Below are 18,108 nucleotides of genomic sequence, written 5' to 3'. Positions count from 1 at the left end.
TTTGCTCTCATTGCTCTTTGCTCAAGGCTCTTTGGTATCTCCTGTATGCCCCAGGACTCATTTACTCTGCACACAACTTATGTTAATAAACTGACCATAATCAAAAGCCATTCACAATACTGTATCTCCCCAATAGGCAAAAGGAGAATTTTATCATTGCATATGAACCTGGCAAACCCCTGTGTGTTCCTTATTTGATATTCTGATTTGTTCATAAGCTATAGTTCCAACAAGAAATTCTGGTTTGTTTTAAATCAGGAATGGAAGTAGTGAATTTCCTCCCCTTGCACACAAGGGGGAAGTGGGGGGAGAAGCACATGAGCCGGAGGCTTGTGCAGGAAATAGTAGTCGTAATTTTCTATTGTTTGAATGTGCTGTGCTATCATTACCAGTTTTCAAGGCCTCCAAATACTTCCTTTTAAAATTATTATTCCTTGATAGCAGATACCAAACCCTACACCACGCATGCCATTCCCTGGAGGCATTTCTGCCTGAGAGAACGTCCAAAGACATTCTCAGCAGGGCTCCAAGTTGCACATTTTGACCTTAGAGAATAGCCGAAAATAGAGATTCCAAACCAAGCTAATTGGTCAGTCAAGCAAGGGGCAGATGGATTTGCAATGGCTACAGGTGACATTAAATTCTTACATTTCCAAAAGTCACTAGGCAAGCAAGTCTCAATTTCCCCAGAGAGGAGAAGGTTATACAGTAATTTAAATTGAGCTGGGGTGTTTGTCACAGCCTTAATAAAAGAAGAATTGATACAAATGATCCTTCCAGTTATATCCTAGATATATAATTGAAACTGGGAGAGTTTGGGGGACTATTCAATGGAAAGCTACTCAGGTTTTAAATCAATGTTAGGCAGATCTGGGACAGCTCTGATCCAAAGTGGAGCGGAAATTCTTGCATTTAAGCTGATTAATTCTATTGAAATCAATACGACAAAATCAATACGACAAAGTCAACCTTTACTCAGGTAATAGAATTTAAACTTGTACAGTACTAGTTCCACATTTTTGAAGAATTGTTTTTACACTTTCCTTGTTGATACTGGAAAAGGAAGTTGTAGCAGAATCCATCAGGTCTCAAACTGATTAATCAACTGGTTTGCTTTAGTATCTCTTTTATTGGCTATTATTTGTCTGCACATGTATCAAAGACTCTCTCTCTGTTCCACCCACTTGAGTTGCAAAGATGGAGTCCCTATAGACTAGGTCAGGGTGTCTCAAACTGTGGGTCACAACCTGATTTGTGGGTAGGTCACGAAGCTTAAACTGACAATCTGAACAAGACGAGCAAAATACATGAGCCCTATGGAAAGCGAAACTGAGTAACACTGTGCATTTACTCATGAGTAAACAACCATGCCTTAGTCCACTGCGAAGGGCAGGCCGAGAGGAATCCAATGCTACCTGAATGGTCCAATTTGATGAACGCAACCCCCAAAAAACACCAGAGAAGGAAGTCCATCCCTCCAAGCTGATGAATGTATAGAGCCCTATGGAAAGTGAAACTAAGCCACACAGTTGCATTTACTCATGAATAAGCAGACATGCCTTGGCTGGTGTGAAAGGTCAGAAGAAGGGGGGTGCAAGGCTATCAGAATGGTCCCAATCCTATGCACATAGAGCTCAACCAGTGTTCCAGAAGGCAGTCCCACCCCATAGCACAGTAAAGAGGCTTGAGCTAGTAAGACTTCTCTTTCTTAGTCTTGTAAAGCTAGGTGGGTCCTGATGGTGTAAGTTTAAAAAGTGGGTTCCATTGCTAATGGGTTTGGCAACACTGCTTGATTAGGAAGGGTTGTTGTCTTTTACTGATTCCTCTCCTTCCCCCCAACCCACAGTGGAGTCTCATTTCCTCTTCTCATCATTCTGGATTTTTAATACTGTTTATAAGAAAGCTTTGAATCTCAGTACAGCCCAAACAAAAACATGTTGGATTTAAAACTGATTTTATCCCAAATCACACCCAACAGGTTTAAATATAAGAACTTAAATTGAACTAGGCACTGGGAAGGGCTGAAATTCTTATTTGGGGGTAAGGTTTTTCCAGGCAGGCTACAGAGAAAATTCACGCAGTTGAACAGTGCTGGCTTCAACATCTCATCTCCTCTTATTTAATTATTTGTTTCACTAATTATTAATTTTAATTTGATTTTTATAGCTTGCCTATCTAGGGAAAATGGTACAATTCCAGTGCTTGCCATGGGCAATTTCAGTGCTTGCTGCATTCTCAGGAAAGCATTCCTGCTGGATGATATCACTTTCAGCCATGACACCACTTCAGGGTTAATGACATCGCTTCCAGTGGGTCCCGGACAGATTGTCATTCTTAAAAGTGGGTCCTGGTGCTAAAAATTTGAGAATCACTGGACTAGGGATCACAACCCAGCAGTTCAAGGGCAAACTCTGCCTTTCTACAGCTGCCAACTAAGATGCTCTTCTGAGGGCAGGTAACCCCACCTTCAGATATTCAGAGAGGTGGTGGTGGCGCCCTGGAAGTGGAACTCCCTCCCAAAGCAGAACTGCCTGGCACCTTCATTAGCATCTTCCAGACACCATGCCAAGTCTACTATTGGCTGGACCTTTTAGTTTTAGCAACTAGTTCTTATAGCAACTGCAGGAAGCAGCACCACTGAGCTAGATGGTCTGATCCAGCAGGGTTTCTGTATCTGCTTAGCTCAGTCATTTTCAACCACTTTGCTGTGGCACATTGGTGTGCCGTGAGTGGTCCACAGGTGTGCCACAGGAATTTGGGAGAAGGCCATTTATTAGTAGGACCAACGGGGGATGTGAGTCCCCCACTGGTAGCGTGATGCAGACGCGTGTGGCCTCTGGGAACCCAGTGCCTCGGGAACTAAGTGCCAGGTAAGGCACAAGAGTTTAGCATCTGGGCGAGTTCAGCAGCAGGGCGAGGAGGCCAGGGCCCCATACACTGCCCTTCCTCTTCCCTAGAGAAAAGGGCTGCTATCCAGTGTACGGTTTTTAAAAGGACCCCTAAATAAAACAAAACAACAACAACAACAAAAAAGCTATGCAGTCAGACAGCCAGCAGCAGGGTGGGGGCTATCCAGTGTTCTGCATCGAGTGCCACATGTATGATTATATGCCTCTGGGGCATAAGTCATGGGTGTGTCCTCGGTGCAAGGAGCTCCAGGCTCTCAGGGAACGCGTCCGCTCCCTTGAAGCCTTGGTGGCCGACCTGGAGAAGCGCAGGCAGCCAGAGGAGGACCGTGGGGAGACTTCTGGGGACGATCAGGCTTCATCCCAACCTCAGGCGTGCAGCTCCTCGGCTGCCCGGGTGGGAAGTCTCGGGACTGGAGGACGTCATCCTGGAGAGGAGGGAAACAATCCCCTAGGGGGGATCCCTACTCCAGGGGATGGGCCCGTATCCGAGCGCACTCAGGATACTCCTCGGCGGGAGGGGGGTCGGGGGCTTCTTGTAGTGGGGGATTCGATTATTAGAAACATAGAGAGGGGGGTTTGCGACGGATGTGAGGACCGCATGGTGACTTGCCTGCCTGGTGCGAAGGTTGCGGACATCACTTCTCGTCTAGACAGGCTAGTAGACAGTGCTGGGGGAGAGGTAGCGGCTGTGGTGCATGTCGGCACCAATGACATGGGCAAGTGTAGCTGGGAGGTCCTGGAGGCCAAATTTAGGCTTTTAGGCAGGAAGCTGAAAGCCAGGACCTCAAAGGTAGCGTTCTCTGAAGTGCTACCTGTTCCACGCGCAGGGCCAGCTAGGCAGGCGGAGATCAGGGGTCTCAATGCGTGGATGAGACGGTGGTGTAGGGAGGAGGGGTTTAGATTCGTTAGGCACTGGGGAACGTTTTGGGACAAGCGGGGCCTGTACAAGAGGGACGGGCTCCATTTGAACCAGAATGGAACCAGACTGCTGGCGCATAACATTAAAAAGGTGGCAGAGCAGCTTTTAAACTGATCCCTGGGGGAAGGCCGACAGGAGCCGAGGGGCATCCGGTTCGGGACTCCTCATCCCTATGGGATGAGGATGGGGAGGTTAGAGAACAACAAGACAAAGGCAGGGTAGGAGAAGAAATTGGGAAAGGTAGGGTGATGGGATGTGATAGACGGTTTGGCACAATGAGAGGATGCGGGGACAAAGGAGCGAATAAGCAGCCCATCCTGGGGCATTCCGTGTATAAATGCTTTTATGCGAATGCCCGAAGTCTACGAGCAAAGGTGGGAGAACTGGAATGTCTGGTGACAAGGGAAAATATTGACATAGTGGGCATAACGGAAACCTGGTGGAATGCAGAGAATCAGTGGGATACCGCAATCCCGGGCTATAAACTCTACAGGAGGGACAGGCAGGGGCGTGTTGGAGGTGGGGTGGCCCTTTATGTTAAGGAAGGGATAGAATCCAGCAAAGTAGAGATTGAAGGTGGGTCCAACTCCACCGTAGAATCTCTGTGGGTTAAATTACCAGGCTTGTGCAGCGATGTAATACTGGGGGCGTGCTATCATCCTCCAGACCAGAAATCTGATGGGGACCTTGAAATGAGGAAACAGATCAGGGAGGTGACAAGGAAGGACAGGGTTGTAATCATGGGGGACTTCAATTATCCTCATATTGACTGGGTCAATTTGTGTTCTGGTCACGATAAGGAAACCGGATTTCTTGACATGCTAAATGACTGTGGCTTAGATCAGCTAGTCACGGAGCCCACCAGAGGACAGGTGACTCTGGATTTAATTTTGTGCGGTACGCAGGACCTGGTTAGAGATGTAAACGTTACTGAGCCATTGGGGAACAGTGATCATGCTGCGATCTGTTTTGACGTGCACGTTGGGGGAAGAATACCAGGCAAATCTCTAACAAAAACCCTTGACTTCCGACGGGCGGACTTCCCTCAAATGAGGAGGCTGGTTAGAAGGAGGTTGAAAGGGAGGGTAAAAAGAGTCCAGTCTCTCCAGAGTGCATGGAGGCTGCTTAAAACAACAGTAATAGAGGCCCAGCAGAGGTGTATACCGCAAAGAAAGAAGGGTTCCACTAAATCCAGGAGAGTGCCCGCATGGCTAACCAGCCAAGTTAGAGAGGCTGTGAAGGGCAAGGAAGCTTCCTTCCGTAAATGGAAGTCTTGCCCTAATGAAGAGAATAAAAAGGAACATAAACTGTGGCAAAAGAAATGTAAGAAGGTGATAGGGGAGGCCAAGCGAGACTATGAGGAACGCATGGCCAGCAACATTAAGGGGAATAATAAAAGCTTCTTCAAATATGTTAGAAGCAGGAAACCCGCCAGAGAAGCGGTTGGCCCTCTGGATGGTGAGGGAGGGAAAGGGAAGATAAAAGGAGACTTAGAGATGGCAGAGAAATTAAATGAGTTCTTTGCATCTGTCTTCACGGCAGAAGACCTCGGGCAGATACCGCTGCCCGAACGGCCCCTCATGACCGAGGAGTTAAGTCAGATAGAGGTTAAAAGAGAAGATGTTTCAGACCTCATTGATAAATTAAAGATCAATAAGTCACCGGGCCCTGATGGCATCCACCCAAGGGTTATTAAGGAATTGAAGAATGAAGTTACAGATCTCTTGACTAAGGTATGCAACTTGTCCCTCAAAACGGCCACGGTACCAGAAGATTGGAGGATAGCAAATGTCACGCCTATTTTTAAAAAGGGAAAGAGGGGGGACCCGGGAAACTATAGGCCGGTCAGCCTAACATCCATACCGGGTAAGATGGTGGAATGCCTCATCAAAGATAGGATCTCAAAACACATAGACAAACAGGCCTTGCTGAGGGAGAGTCAGCATGGCTTCTGTAAGGGTAAGTCTTGCCTCACAAACCTTATAGAATTCTTTGAAAAGGTCAACAGGCATGTGGATGCGGGAGAACCCGTGGACATTATATATCTGGACTTTCAGAAGGCGTTTGACACGGTCCCTCACAAAAGGCTACTGAAAAAACTCCACAGTCAGGGAATTAGAGGACAGGTCCTCTCGTGGATTGAGAACTGGTTGGAGGCCAGGAAGCAGAGAGTGGGTGTCAATGGGCAATTTTCACAATGGAGAGAGGTGAAAAGCGGTGTGCTCCAAGGATCTGTCCTGGGACCGGTGCTTTTCAACCTCTTCATAAATGACCTGGAGACAGGGTTGAGCAGTGAAGTGGCTAAGTTTGCAGACGACACCAAACTTTTCCGAGTGGTAAAGACCAGAAGTGATTGTGAGGAGCTCCAGAAGGATCTCTCCAGACTGGCAGAATGGGCAGCAAAATGGCAGATGCGCTTCAATGTCAGTAAGTGTAAAGTCATGCACATTGGGGCAAAAAATCAAAACTTTAGATATAGGCTGATGGGTTCTGAGCTGTCTGTGACAGATCAGGAGAGAGATCTTGGGGTGGTGGTGGACAGGTCGATGAAAGTGTCGACCCAAGGTGCGGCGGCAGTGAAGAAGGCCAATTCTATGCTTGGGATCATTAGGAAGGGTATTGAGAACAAAATGGCTAGTATTATAATGCCGTTGTACAAATCGATGGTAAGGCCACACCTGGAGTATTGTGCCCAGTTCTGGTCGCCGCATCTCAAAAAAGACATAGTGGAAATGGAAAAGGTGCAAAAGAGAGCGACTAAGATGATTACGGGGCTGGGGCACCTTCCTTATGAGGAAAGGCTACGGCGTTTGGGCCTCTTCAGCCTAGAAAAGAGACGCTTGAGGGGAGACATGATTGAGACATACAAAATTATGCAGGGGATGGACAGAGTGGATAGGGAGATGCTCTTTACACTCTCACATAATACCAGAAACAGGGGACATCCACTAAAATTGAGTGTTGGGCGGGTTAGGACACACAAAAGAAAATATTTCTTTACTCAGCGCGTGGTTGGTCTGTGGAACTCCTTGCCACAGGATGTGGTGCTGGCGTTTAGCCTAGACGCCTTTAAAAGGGGATTGGACGAGTTTCTGGAGGAAAAATCCATTATGGGTTACAAGCCATGATGTGTATGCGCAACCTCCTGATTTTAGGAATGGGTTAAGTCAGAATGCCAGATGTAGGGGAGCACACCAGGATGCAGGTCTCTTGTTATCTGGTGTGCTCCCTGGGGCATTTGGTGGGCCGCTGTGAGATACAGGAAGCTGGACTAGATGGGCCTATGGCCTGATCCAGTGGGGCTGTTCTTATGTTCTTATGATGCGCCTTGTCAGTTGTCAAAAACCTGATGGCGTGCCTTGACAATTCTAGTGCCTTGTCAGTGTGCTGTGAGATGAAAGAGTTTGAAAATCACTGGCATAGCTTTTCACCTGTCTTATTATTTAGAACAGGGGTGCTCACACTTTTTTGGCTCGAGAGTTACTTTGAAATCACACAGAGACATGGCGGGCAGCCTCCTCTCTAAGTGGGCTCATGGGTCTTGGTCAGTGAGAGTTCAGAAAATTGTAAACTATTATACCTTGAAACCAGTAGTTTTGTTTCCCCTTCTGAAAAGTGAAATCGCGTATCAGTAAAGATCAACAAGTGTTCTGCATTGTTTTATCACACAGTAGATAACAAATCTCTCTCAACAAGTCCCTTCGGGGAGAAAGGCGGGGTAGAAATAAAGTTATTATTATTATTATTAAGTCTGTTTTTCCAGATTAGCAATTTTGCCTTTGCCACAATGCATTTCTTGAATATGTCGGACTATAAAAACTTAAGTCTATACTAACACTTTAAATGGCAACTGCTCTCTTACAGAGGGTTTACATGCCCCACTACTGGTGAAGATCAACAGCAGAAGACTATGTAGTGCACAAAGTTAAGCATGAATCAAGAAGGGCACTGGCAAGGTCTTTTCAATGATGCGCTGGGGGCTGGGGCTAAGAATAGGCTCTCAGTTTGGCTGTACTTGTCGTAAGAGGCGACTAAACAGCCACCGGGTAGATGGGACTCGTCAGCCTAGGAAGGCAGCTCATCTAAGAGAAGGAAACTCTGACCTCAAACCTCCACTGCCTTGTGGCTACATCCAGTTCTGGAAAAGGCTTCAGGAGTCAACCTCGAGGCAAAATCAGGAGCCGGAGTCCCTTAGGCAGTTCATGGCTGAACACAGTCACGTTCTGGCAACTCCTGCGACGCCGCTGGAACCAACCGTATTGGCTTCTGCCTTTCCATTGGACCATTCCAGCGACGTGGAGAGGGGGGATTTGCTGCATGGGTAACAGCCTATCCTCCATACCTTCTTTACCCAGGCTTCGCGCACTGGAGAGGACACTCCAACTTCGCCATACGGCGTCGGCACAACACGGGAAGCAGCAGTTTACCGGTTATAAGTCTTTGCTCGATTGGCGTAGAGCATGACGCCAGGGGCTGCTTCCGACGGTGGGAGAGATCATTGCATCTCATTGGGCAGCTACCGCCCGCCTTAAGCTGGGCAGTCCCCAGCCAGTAAGGTGTTGCCTCGCCACGGTCCGTTAACCTCATGGGGTGCGTGGGGTTTAGGGTGAAAACCGACAAGCGGATCGACAACTCTGCACCATGCAACAGAAAACAGAAAACTACTGCCCTAAAGCTGGGCACCTGGAACGTTAGGACAATGACACCTGGCTTCTCTGATGACCTGCAAGAAATAGACGACGCACGCAAAACAGCTGTCATCGACATGGAGCTGAGCAGACTGCAGATGGACATCGTCGCCCTTCAAGAGACTAGGCTGCCAGATTCCGGATCTGTCAAGGAGAGAAATTTCTCATTTTTCTGGCAGGGAAAACCACCAAACGAAACCAGGGAACATGGCGTTGGCTTTGCGGTCAGAAATACCCTGCTGAAATCCATCATCCCACCTACTGTGGGAAGTGAAAGAATTTTGTCCCTGCAGCTCCAGTCATCTGCAGGACCTATCACTCTCATCAGTGCTTATGCACCGACTCTGTCGTCTCCAGCAGAAGCCAAAGACAAATTCTATGATGACCTGGCCACCACTGTCAAGAAAATCCCTGTAAAAGAGCCATTGTTCATCCTCGGCGATTTCAATGCTAGAGTTGGTGCTGATAACAGTTCATGGCCCACTTGCTTAGGTCAGTTTGGCACTGGGAGGATGAACGAAAATGGCCAACGCCTGCTAGAGTTTTGCTGTCATCACGGTCTCTGTGTCAGCAACACGTTCTTCAACACAAAGCCCCAACATAGAGTCTCTTGGAGACATCCAAGATCAAAGCACTGGCACCAGCTCGACCTGATCCTCACCAGACGCTCCAGCCTTCCCAGCATCAAGATCACACGCAGTTATCATGGTGCTGCCTGCGACACTGACCACTCCCTGGTGTGCAGCAGAGTGAAACTGCAAACAAAGCGACTGTATCACACGAAAAAGGAAGGAAGACCTCGCATTGATACCAGCAAGACCCGGGATCAGAGAAAAGTGGAGGAATTTGCACAAGCGCTTGAGGAATCTCTTCCAGGCCCGGCCGACGCAAACGCATCCAACAGATGGGAACATTTCAAGAATACCGTTTACAACACCGCCTTGTCCATATTCGGCAAGAAGACCAACAAGGCGGCAGACTGGTTTGAAGCCCACTCTGAGGAGTTGACACCAGTCATTGAGGAAAAGAGGAGAGCTCAAGCAGCATACAAGGCCTGTCCCAGTGAGCGCAACCTGCAGGTCCTCCGAACTGCTCGCAGCAAAGTCCAACAGACTGCCAGGAGATGTGCTAACGACTACTGGCTCCAGCTCTGTTCCGAGATACAGATAGCAGCTGACACGGGCAACATCAAGGGGATGTATGATGGTATCAAGCAGGCCCTAGGTCCAACACAGAAGAAAATTGCCCCTCTGAAGTCTGCCACAGGCGAGGTCATCCAGGATCGGGCGCAGCAGATGGAACGCTGGGTGCAGCACTACTCTGAGCTATATTCCAGAGAAAATGTAGTCACCGAAGAAGCACTGAACAACATTGAGTGCCTGCCTGTGCTGGAAGAGCTTGACAGTGAACCAACCCTAGAAGAACTTCACGTGGCCCTGGACTCCCTTGCCTTTGGCAAGGCACCTGGAAAAGACAGCATCCCTGCTGAAGTCCTAAAATGCTGCAAAGAGATCATCGTCACTGAGCTGCATGAAATCCTCTGTCTCTGCTGGAGAGAAGGTGGAGTACCTCAAGACATGAGGGATGCAAACATCATCACGCTGTACAAGAACAAAGGTGACAGGGGTGACTGCAACAACTACCGCGGCATCTCTCTCCTTAGCGTTGTAGGAAAGCTGTTTGCCCGAGTTGTACTAAAGAGGCTCCAGGTACTTGCAGAGAGCGTCTATCCAGAATCGCAGTGTGGATTCCGAGCCAACAGGTCCACCACTGATATGGTATTCTCCCTTAGACAACTGCAGGAGAAATGCAGGGAACAACGACAGCCACTCTTTATAGCCTTCATAGATCTCACAAAGGCTTTCGACCTGGTCAGCAGAGACGGCCTCTTCAAGATTCTCCCCAAGATTGGATGTCCACCCAGGCTCCTCAGCATCATCAGATCTTTCCACAAGGACATGAAGGGCACTGTTGTCTTCGATGGCTCCACATCAGACCCTTTTGACATCCGAAGCGGAGTGAAGCAGGGCTGTGTTCTTGCACCAACCTTGTTTGGGATTTTCTTCGCTGTCCTGCTGAAGCAGGCCTTTGGAACTGCAACAGAAGGCATCTATCTCCGGACCAGATCAGACGGAAAGCTCTTCAACCTCTCCAGACTGAGAGCAAAATCCAAAGTCCAGCTGAAATGTCTGCGTGACTTCCTCTTTGCCGACGATGCAGCTGTCACTACCCACTCTGCCAAAGATCTCCAGCAGCTCATGGATCGTTTTAGCAAGGCCTGCCAAGATTTTGGACTGACAATCAGCCTGAAGAAAACACAGGTCATGGTTCAGGATGTGGACTCACCTCCCTGCATTACAATCTCTGAGCATGAACTGGAGGTTGTCCATGACTTTGTGTACCTTGGCTCAACGATCTCCGACACTCATTCTCTCGATACCGAGCTAAACAAGCGCATCGGTAAAGCAGCTACCACGTTTTCCAGACTCACAAAGAGAGTCTGGTCCAACAAGAAGCTGACGGAACATACCAAGATCCAGGTCTACAGAGCTTGCGTCCTGAGTACACTTCTGTACTGCAGCGAATCATGGACTCTTCACTCACAACAGGAGAGGAAACTGAGCGCTTTCCACATGCGCTGCCTCCGACGCATCCTCGGCATCACCTGGCAGGACAAAGTTCCAAACAACACAGTCCTGGAACGTGCTGGAATCCCTAGCATGTATTCACTGCTGAAACAGAGACGCCTGCGTTGGCTTGGTCATGTCGTGAGAATGGATGATGGCCGGATCCCAAAGGATCTCCTCTATGGAGAACTCGTGCAAGGAAAGCGCCCTACAGGCAGACCACAGCTGCGATACAAGGACATCTGCAAGAGGGATCTGAAGGCCTTAGGGATGGACCTCAACAAGTGGGAAACTCTGGCCTCTGAGCGGCCCGCTTGGAGGCAGGCTGTGCAGCATGGCCTTTCCCAGTTTGAAGAGACACTTTGCCAACAGTCTGAGGCTAAGAGGCAAAGAAGGAAGGCCCATAGCCAGGGAGACAGACCAGGGACAGACTGCACTTGCTCCCGGTGTGGAAGGGATTGTCACTCCCGGATTGGCCTTTTCAGCCACACTAGACGCTGTGCCAGAACCACCATTCAGAGCGCGATACCATAGTCTTTCGAGACTGAAGGTTGCCAATACATATGCGGAAGGACAGGAGGGTTGGAACTGTTGCATTTCACCTGGGAGATCTCCTACACAAAAGGTCAAGTCAAATGGTATCAGAAGTGATTTTTATCCAAACTACAACAGTATCTCCAAATAAACACTTTACTCCCACAGAGGAAAACAGCAAACTCTTGCTGACAAAGGAATCACTAAAGGAATAAACTTAAGGACACAGTGGAGAAAGGTCAAACCTGCCCCCTGACACTGTGGACTCAACTGTTATCTCAAACACTGAGAACTAAGCCAATTCCAATCTAGTTATAGAGTTACAGAATGATGGAGGAACAGGAGAGAATGGTGAAAAATGACTTTAATAATGACACTGTAGTAGACAAAGTGCTTTAGAGAGTTCAGAGTGCTGCAGGTACAACAACCCTAGAAGGTTGGTCAGTATCACCATACTGCAGATTAGCAAACTGAAACCAAAAGCAAGAACATAAGCCCTATAGAATCCCACCAAAAGCACATTAAGTCTAGCATCCCCTCTCCAATAGTGGTGAAGTTCACAAGAAAGGCTTGAAGGCAATTTCTCTCTCTCTCTCTCTCTCTCTCTCATTAACTCATTTTTGCCTGCCCCACAGGTGTACACATTTGATTCCTGTTGCGTATATGCAACGTTGGGCAAAAATAGTTTAAAGCCATCATCACCACATCTTGTGGAAACGAATTCCATGTATTAATTTTGTGCTGTTCAGAAGTACAGCTTCCCTAAAACCATTTAGCAAATTTATACCAGAGGCAAGATTCAAACTAGGAGCTACCCCATTCACAGGTCAGTCTCCTAACCACCACAGTACACCAGCATAGATGCAGGTATAACAACACCTTTAAAAACAGAATCCAAGTACCCCCTCTCTCCCCAATGAAATTTGCCCATTCATTTGTATCTTTCCTATTCAAAAGATATAGGAGAATGCAGACCAACTGGCATTCCAATAGTTTAACTGCTTTTGGGGGGGTGTTCCTCACTGTCCCAGGTGTCCCTCACTGACCCAGGTTCCTCACTGTCCCAGGTGGTTGCCACTGTGGGCAAATTGGCTAGCCAGGCAAGCACACAAGTGAGCTGACACCAGGGGTGAGATAGAGAGATGCTTCTGGAATGGCCCAATTGTCATGCAGGTTGCCCTTTCAGCAGCACCACTTCTGCCAAGTTGTCACTTCGCAGACTGTGAACTGTTGCTCAGCAGAAGCAGCACTGCTGAAAGGGCAGCCCAGGGCTCCCTATCTCTATAAGGGATAAGGGCTCTCTTATAACCCTTATCTCTATAAGGGCTCCCTTATCTCTATAACCCTTATCTTGAAAATCTGGTCAAGGTTTGCACATTTTCTCTTTTATCATTTTTGCAGCTAATGTGCTTCTATGTGAAAACAAAGTGGTCATTTCTGGCCATCATCTGCTTATGACATCACTTCCTGTTTAATGATGTCACTTCTGGCTATTAAGCCTACTGTATGAAACAAGCTTGACACCCCTTATTTTATTTATTTATTTATTTGATTTATATTCCGCCTTTCTCCCTGAAGGGCACCCAAGGCGCCTGGGACCACGGCTGGTTTACATGGACCAGTTGGGAAGCTTTCCATAATATACTTCTTCTCTGTGGGGTACACATCTGCCCTGCTTCGGAATCCCTTTTCTATTGCTGAAACCATGGCAAATAAAAGTTATACTCCTAATCTTAATCAATTGTCCTAAGAGCAGTTGCTAACAACATGCACACCTAATTGCCAGTTCAGAAACAACAATATAATCAGTAGGGGATTTTGAAGAAGGGCAAAGTTGGGAGCAGCCAGGACTAAAGGGGTAGCCTCCTGATCTTGTAGAGAACCACTTGGGGCTGCAGAGAGAAGGCTGAAGCAGTTGTATTCTGCATTATCCCTCCAGGTTTCAACACATTTCCACCCATCCTGGCAGCCCACTGGTTATTCCCAGCCTGGCTAGAATTGCTTCCGGGTCTTGACTCATGAGATCAATGAAGTGATGCTCCTGTCTGCTGGCATCCTAACCATCAACCCGTCCCTAAGTCCACCTGCAGCCTTCAGGAAGAGAGAAGAGCCTGGAACCTAGACTATATCTCCAAATGCCAGAGCGGGACTGCCCTCCCCCCCCCCCCACACACAACCATGCATATCTAACAATACTGTACCTTTGTGTGGATTGTAACTGAAAGTCATTCTGAGAGGCAATCTTAACTGAAAAATAGGACATGAGTGAAATAAGACCTTATCAATAGCCACTGGTATAGCTGGCCTCTCTGGCACTTTTGTCCATGATGCTTGACATCATTCACCCTCCTCCCCACCCCGGGAGTGCCCAGCCAGGAGAAAAGACAGGGTAAAACTTTTGTAAATAAGTACCTAACTTGGAAGTAATTTCAGCGACATGACATCACTGCTAATTACTTTTGGGTCACAGGCACTTGGAGCAATTGCATGCTGCTCTGAGAAGCAGACTTTTTTCATGGGGAAAAAAATGAAAAAGTGGCTGGCCACTCAGAGCAACGTGCAACAGCTCTGAGGGCCCATAAGGGGGGGTCCAGGAGAAGATACCTTGATACCCCTCAAGGCATGGTGCCCGGAGCCCTGAACCCCCTGGAATCCCATTAGCTATGCTACTGGCAATAGCCACATTTTCGCTTTGCTTCTTTCAGTATCTTCAAGTCATTATTTTCCTGCCTATTCCCCAGTCTCTCCGACTTTGGCCTATATTCCACAAGTCCTACCCAGGCCTGCTGCAAGATCTGCCGCTGCAATTCCTTTTGACATCCTGTCCCATTCCAACAGAAATTGCACTTGCAGCACCCTACACTCCTGCCTTCAGCAGCGAAAGGCAATGACAAAATTTCCATTTAGGTACAGCTACACTAAGAATGTTTATCCAAATTTCTTCCCCAGATACACATACACCAAAAGGGAAGTGTGGGGAGGGAGACACACACCAGCAAACATTCTAACAAAGATCAAAGAGCTTTCTACGATGGGGTCTGACCTATTTCTTTCATTCCGACTAGAAGGAAGCAAGCAGTTAAAAGGAACGTTGTCAAAACTAAAAATAGACCTACCTTGGCAGCGCTGCTATCTCAATGGACTTATATTTAGAGACTGCATGCAGAACTGCCTCCCAAATCATCGTTTTGCAAATGTACAATAGCAAATGCAAACACCCAGCTGCTCACTCAATTTAGACAATGCTGATTATATATCCTTAGAGACAACAAACCAGGTTTCTTACTATGCTGATCGCATTTAGTAGATCAACCCCATACCACTGATCAGGTACATTTTATTCAGCATGTGCTTCCCAAACAGTCGATACTTGGGACACTGGGTTTTTTTTCCTCAATTAAAATTGTAAGCACACTTTGCCAAACATTCAGTTTCATATGCAAGTGCATATATTTTCTTGATCAGCTCCTAGAGACTAATAAGCAAGCACCCACTTTGCAACTTCAGGACAGCCCAGTTAATATGCTCTCCAGCATCCCATGTTCCCTTTACCCAGTGTTTTCTGGGCAATTCTGTTGCTTCTAGAATCAAATCCATCCTCCATCCATAAACTACAATATAGTATCTGCGGTATCCCTGTTTCTGCAGGTCTCGTATCCACGGTTCACAATTCCACACACACACCCCCGTTGCACTCATAATTCACCTGTCCCCATTTGCAGCCCTTCTGCATGGTCTCCTGTGCTATCTGCTTTGTTCTCAGCCCTCCAACTCGCTTCCTGTCCATCTTTGTTGGCAGCCCTCCAGCTCTGCCTGGTAGCGTTTGCCCTCCAAACCGCTTCTGAACCTGCTTCTGGTCCACTTCCTACCAGCATTCTTACTAATATTCATGCCCCAGAATGACTTGTGGCGACACAGTAAGTGAGGTTGGCTACTATCTGTAGTTTTGGGTATCTGCAGTGAGGATGTATCCTCTACATATACAAGGGAATAATTGTACATCCTTTCTCACTCACTTGAATCATATCACTGTCAATTCCAATACATGGGCAAAGAGAATTATCACAATTTATATCCCACTTTTCCATATTCAACCACATCATGAGAAGGCTTACAAAAAGCAAAATGCCTTTAAGACCAATAACTAAAATGAAATGAACCAACAAAGAACAAATAAATGCAGCAAGAAGTCACTTAACCTGAACTCAGGAGCAAAAATAATTTAAATGATACAGTGGGATCCCAAGGACTTGGTTGAGCTACAAAGACAACCTTGTTGAGCGTTCCCACTACCCATACTGGTGCTGGCATATGCAAGATAGTTTCCCCACTTGATCTCAGCAAATGGGCAGGCTCATAAAGAAAGAAACAGTCCTTTAGGTTGTCAGTTCCTCCATTATTTAGAGCTTTAAAGGTAATTACCAACACTTTGAACCAAACTTGGAAAAAAGATCAGAAACCAGGAAAGCTAATTTGGAAGAAGTAGAACATGCTTCCAAATCTCAGCTCCAATCAAAGCCATGAGCTACACCAGTTTGAACCACATGTAGTTTTAAAAAGTGTCTAGAAAGGCAGCCCCTCCCACAGTGTGTTGCAGTCATCCAATGAATGCAACATGGGACCTCTCTGCCTGGAAGAGTACTGGATGCAACCCACATAGCAGCTTAATTTTTCAAGATATATTTCAGCCCCTCCCAGCATAGTGATTCGGAGCCACTGCCCTCATGTTTCTCCATAAACACTCTGCCTTGCAACCACATGGCCATACTTGAATGTCAAAGAATTTTTCAGTCTGAAACATTTCCTGTTGCTTTTAGGCACAGAAAGTTATTGCCACATTGATCCAAGCAAACCAGTATATGCAAAACGAGAGGCAAGTCTTCTCTTCCCTTCCCCAGGTCAAATAGGTTTTTAGCCAAGGAAGGAAGGAGAGTCAAGTGACTTTACAGCCCAAATACTCTGAACATACCAACTTGGCTGCAAGGGCATGATCATACATGTTTATCATCCAGTTGATCAGGTGATAACTTGCATGTCTGGATGAACTGTCGCAGATCCGCTATCAAATACAAAACTTTCATATCACCCCAAACAATTATACTTTTTAGGGTTTTTGTTTGAGCCTTCAGCTGCAAGGCAAAAGTTTTGAGCAAATAAATGATGAGTAACCACATTCTGAATATGCATATGAATTATAAACCTTCCTGAACCCTGCAGTCATCATTAGGGACCCTCCGTTGAGTGCACCCATCATCTGACTCAGTTGGTAACTGGTGAAAACGCCTTCTCAATTATGGTACCCTGTATTTAAAATGCCCTCTTTAAAAGAAACTTGCCTGGCTCCAGCTTTGTTTTTCCCCACCAGCATCAGCTAAAGACTTTTCAATTTGACAGGCACTCCTTGCATACCTAGTTCTTGTATTTGACTGTTCTGCTTGATTTTACTGACTGTGTGGCTGCTGCTGCTGCTATTTTTACCTGCATTTCAACATATTTATTTTAATATACATGTTGCCCTGGGACTCCTGAGCTGCAAGGTGCAAATTAAACATTTCTTAACAAAATAATAGTCTGGCCCCCAAGTTTCATCAGTCTCCGTGGAACGTATTTCCAAGTACAAGTTAGGAATTCACAGCAAGTTAAGGGTGCTTATTGTCTTACCCTAATCAACAGGTGTTCACAACACATCCCTTTCAGGGTCAGGATCCAAAGAAACACACAGATTTCTTGTTTTCACCACAGCTACTCCCACTGCTGAAGAGACAAGCCACCTTTCTGAAGTTAAATGGCTGGTCTCTTTGGTCACAGAACCAGCTTCAGTAAAAAATGCTCCTGCAGCTGACTTCCACATATCTTTGTCCCTTCTTTGAACCCTAGCCACCAGAACCACCTTTGTTGTTGCAAAGGTAGCTACATAAAGCCCCCCTTACTAGACTGACATGTTAAAACTATTTTATCTGCCAGAAATGACATATCTATTCCAGAAAAAGAAAAAGTGGTGTATTTTACACATGGAGATGTTTTGAGACTGGCTTCAACAAAATCATGCTGTTTTGTTTGTATTTCTTATCTAGAAGCTATTTCAACTCTGCTGTTTGTTTCCATGGGCTGGGAGCCAAAGAACCACACAACTACTTCCTCATGCCTTCAAGAGGCCTTGAAGCTTGTATTTTCCCAACGGCCACATGGCAAGTGACTTTAGAAACTGAGGAGACTTTCCAAAGCAGTTTCTGATACTTTTCATTTATCTCCTCCAAGAAACACATCAGTGTTCTTCCTTACCCCTTTTTATCCTTACAACAAACCTACGAGGAATGTTCACAGCCCAACATTACCAAATCAGCTGAAGCACTTTTGAATCCAGGTCTCTCTAGTCGGCATCCAACACACAGAATAAGCTTTTGTTAAGAGAAGCAAAAGAATTTCAAAAG

General features: G+C 46.7%; 1 protein-coding gene across 1 annotated transcript in view; it reads right to left on the bottom strand.

The window, feature by feature from the left end:
* Positions 1 to 18,108, bottom strand: part of SAMD12 (sterile alpha motif domain containing 12) — a 94,254-nt gene that overhangs the window by 72,142 nt on the left and 4,004 nt on the right. The window lies entirely within an intron of this gene.

Source organism: Tiliqua scincoides, chromosome 4, assembly GCF_035046505.1.
Source record: "Tiliqua scincoides isolate rTilSci1 chromosome 4, rTilSci1.hap2, whole genome shotgun sequence".
Taxonomy (NCBI): domain Eukaryota; kingdom Metazoa; phylum Chordata; class Lepidosauria; order Squamata; family Scincidae; genus Tiliqua; species Tiliqua scincoides.
This window is presented reverse-complemented; position numbering and strand designations above follow the sequence as displayed.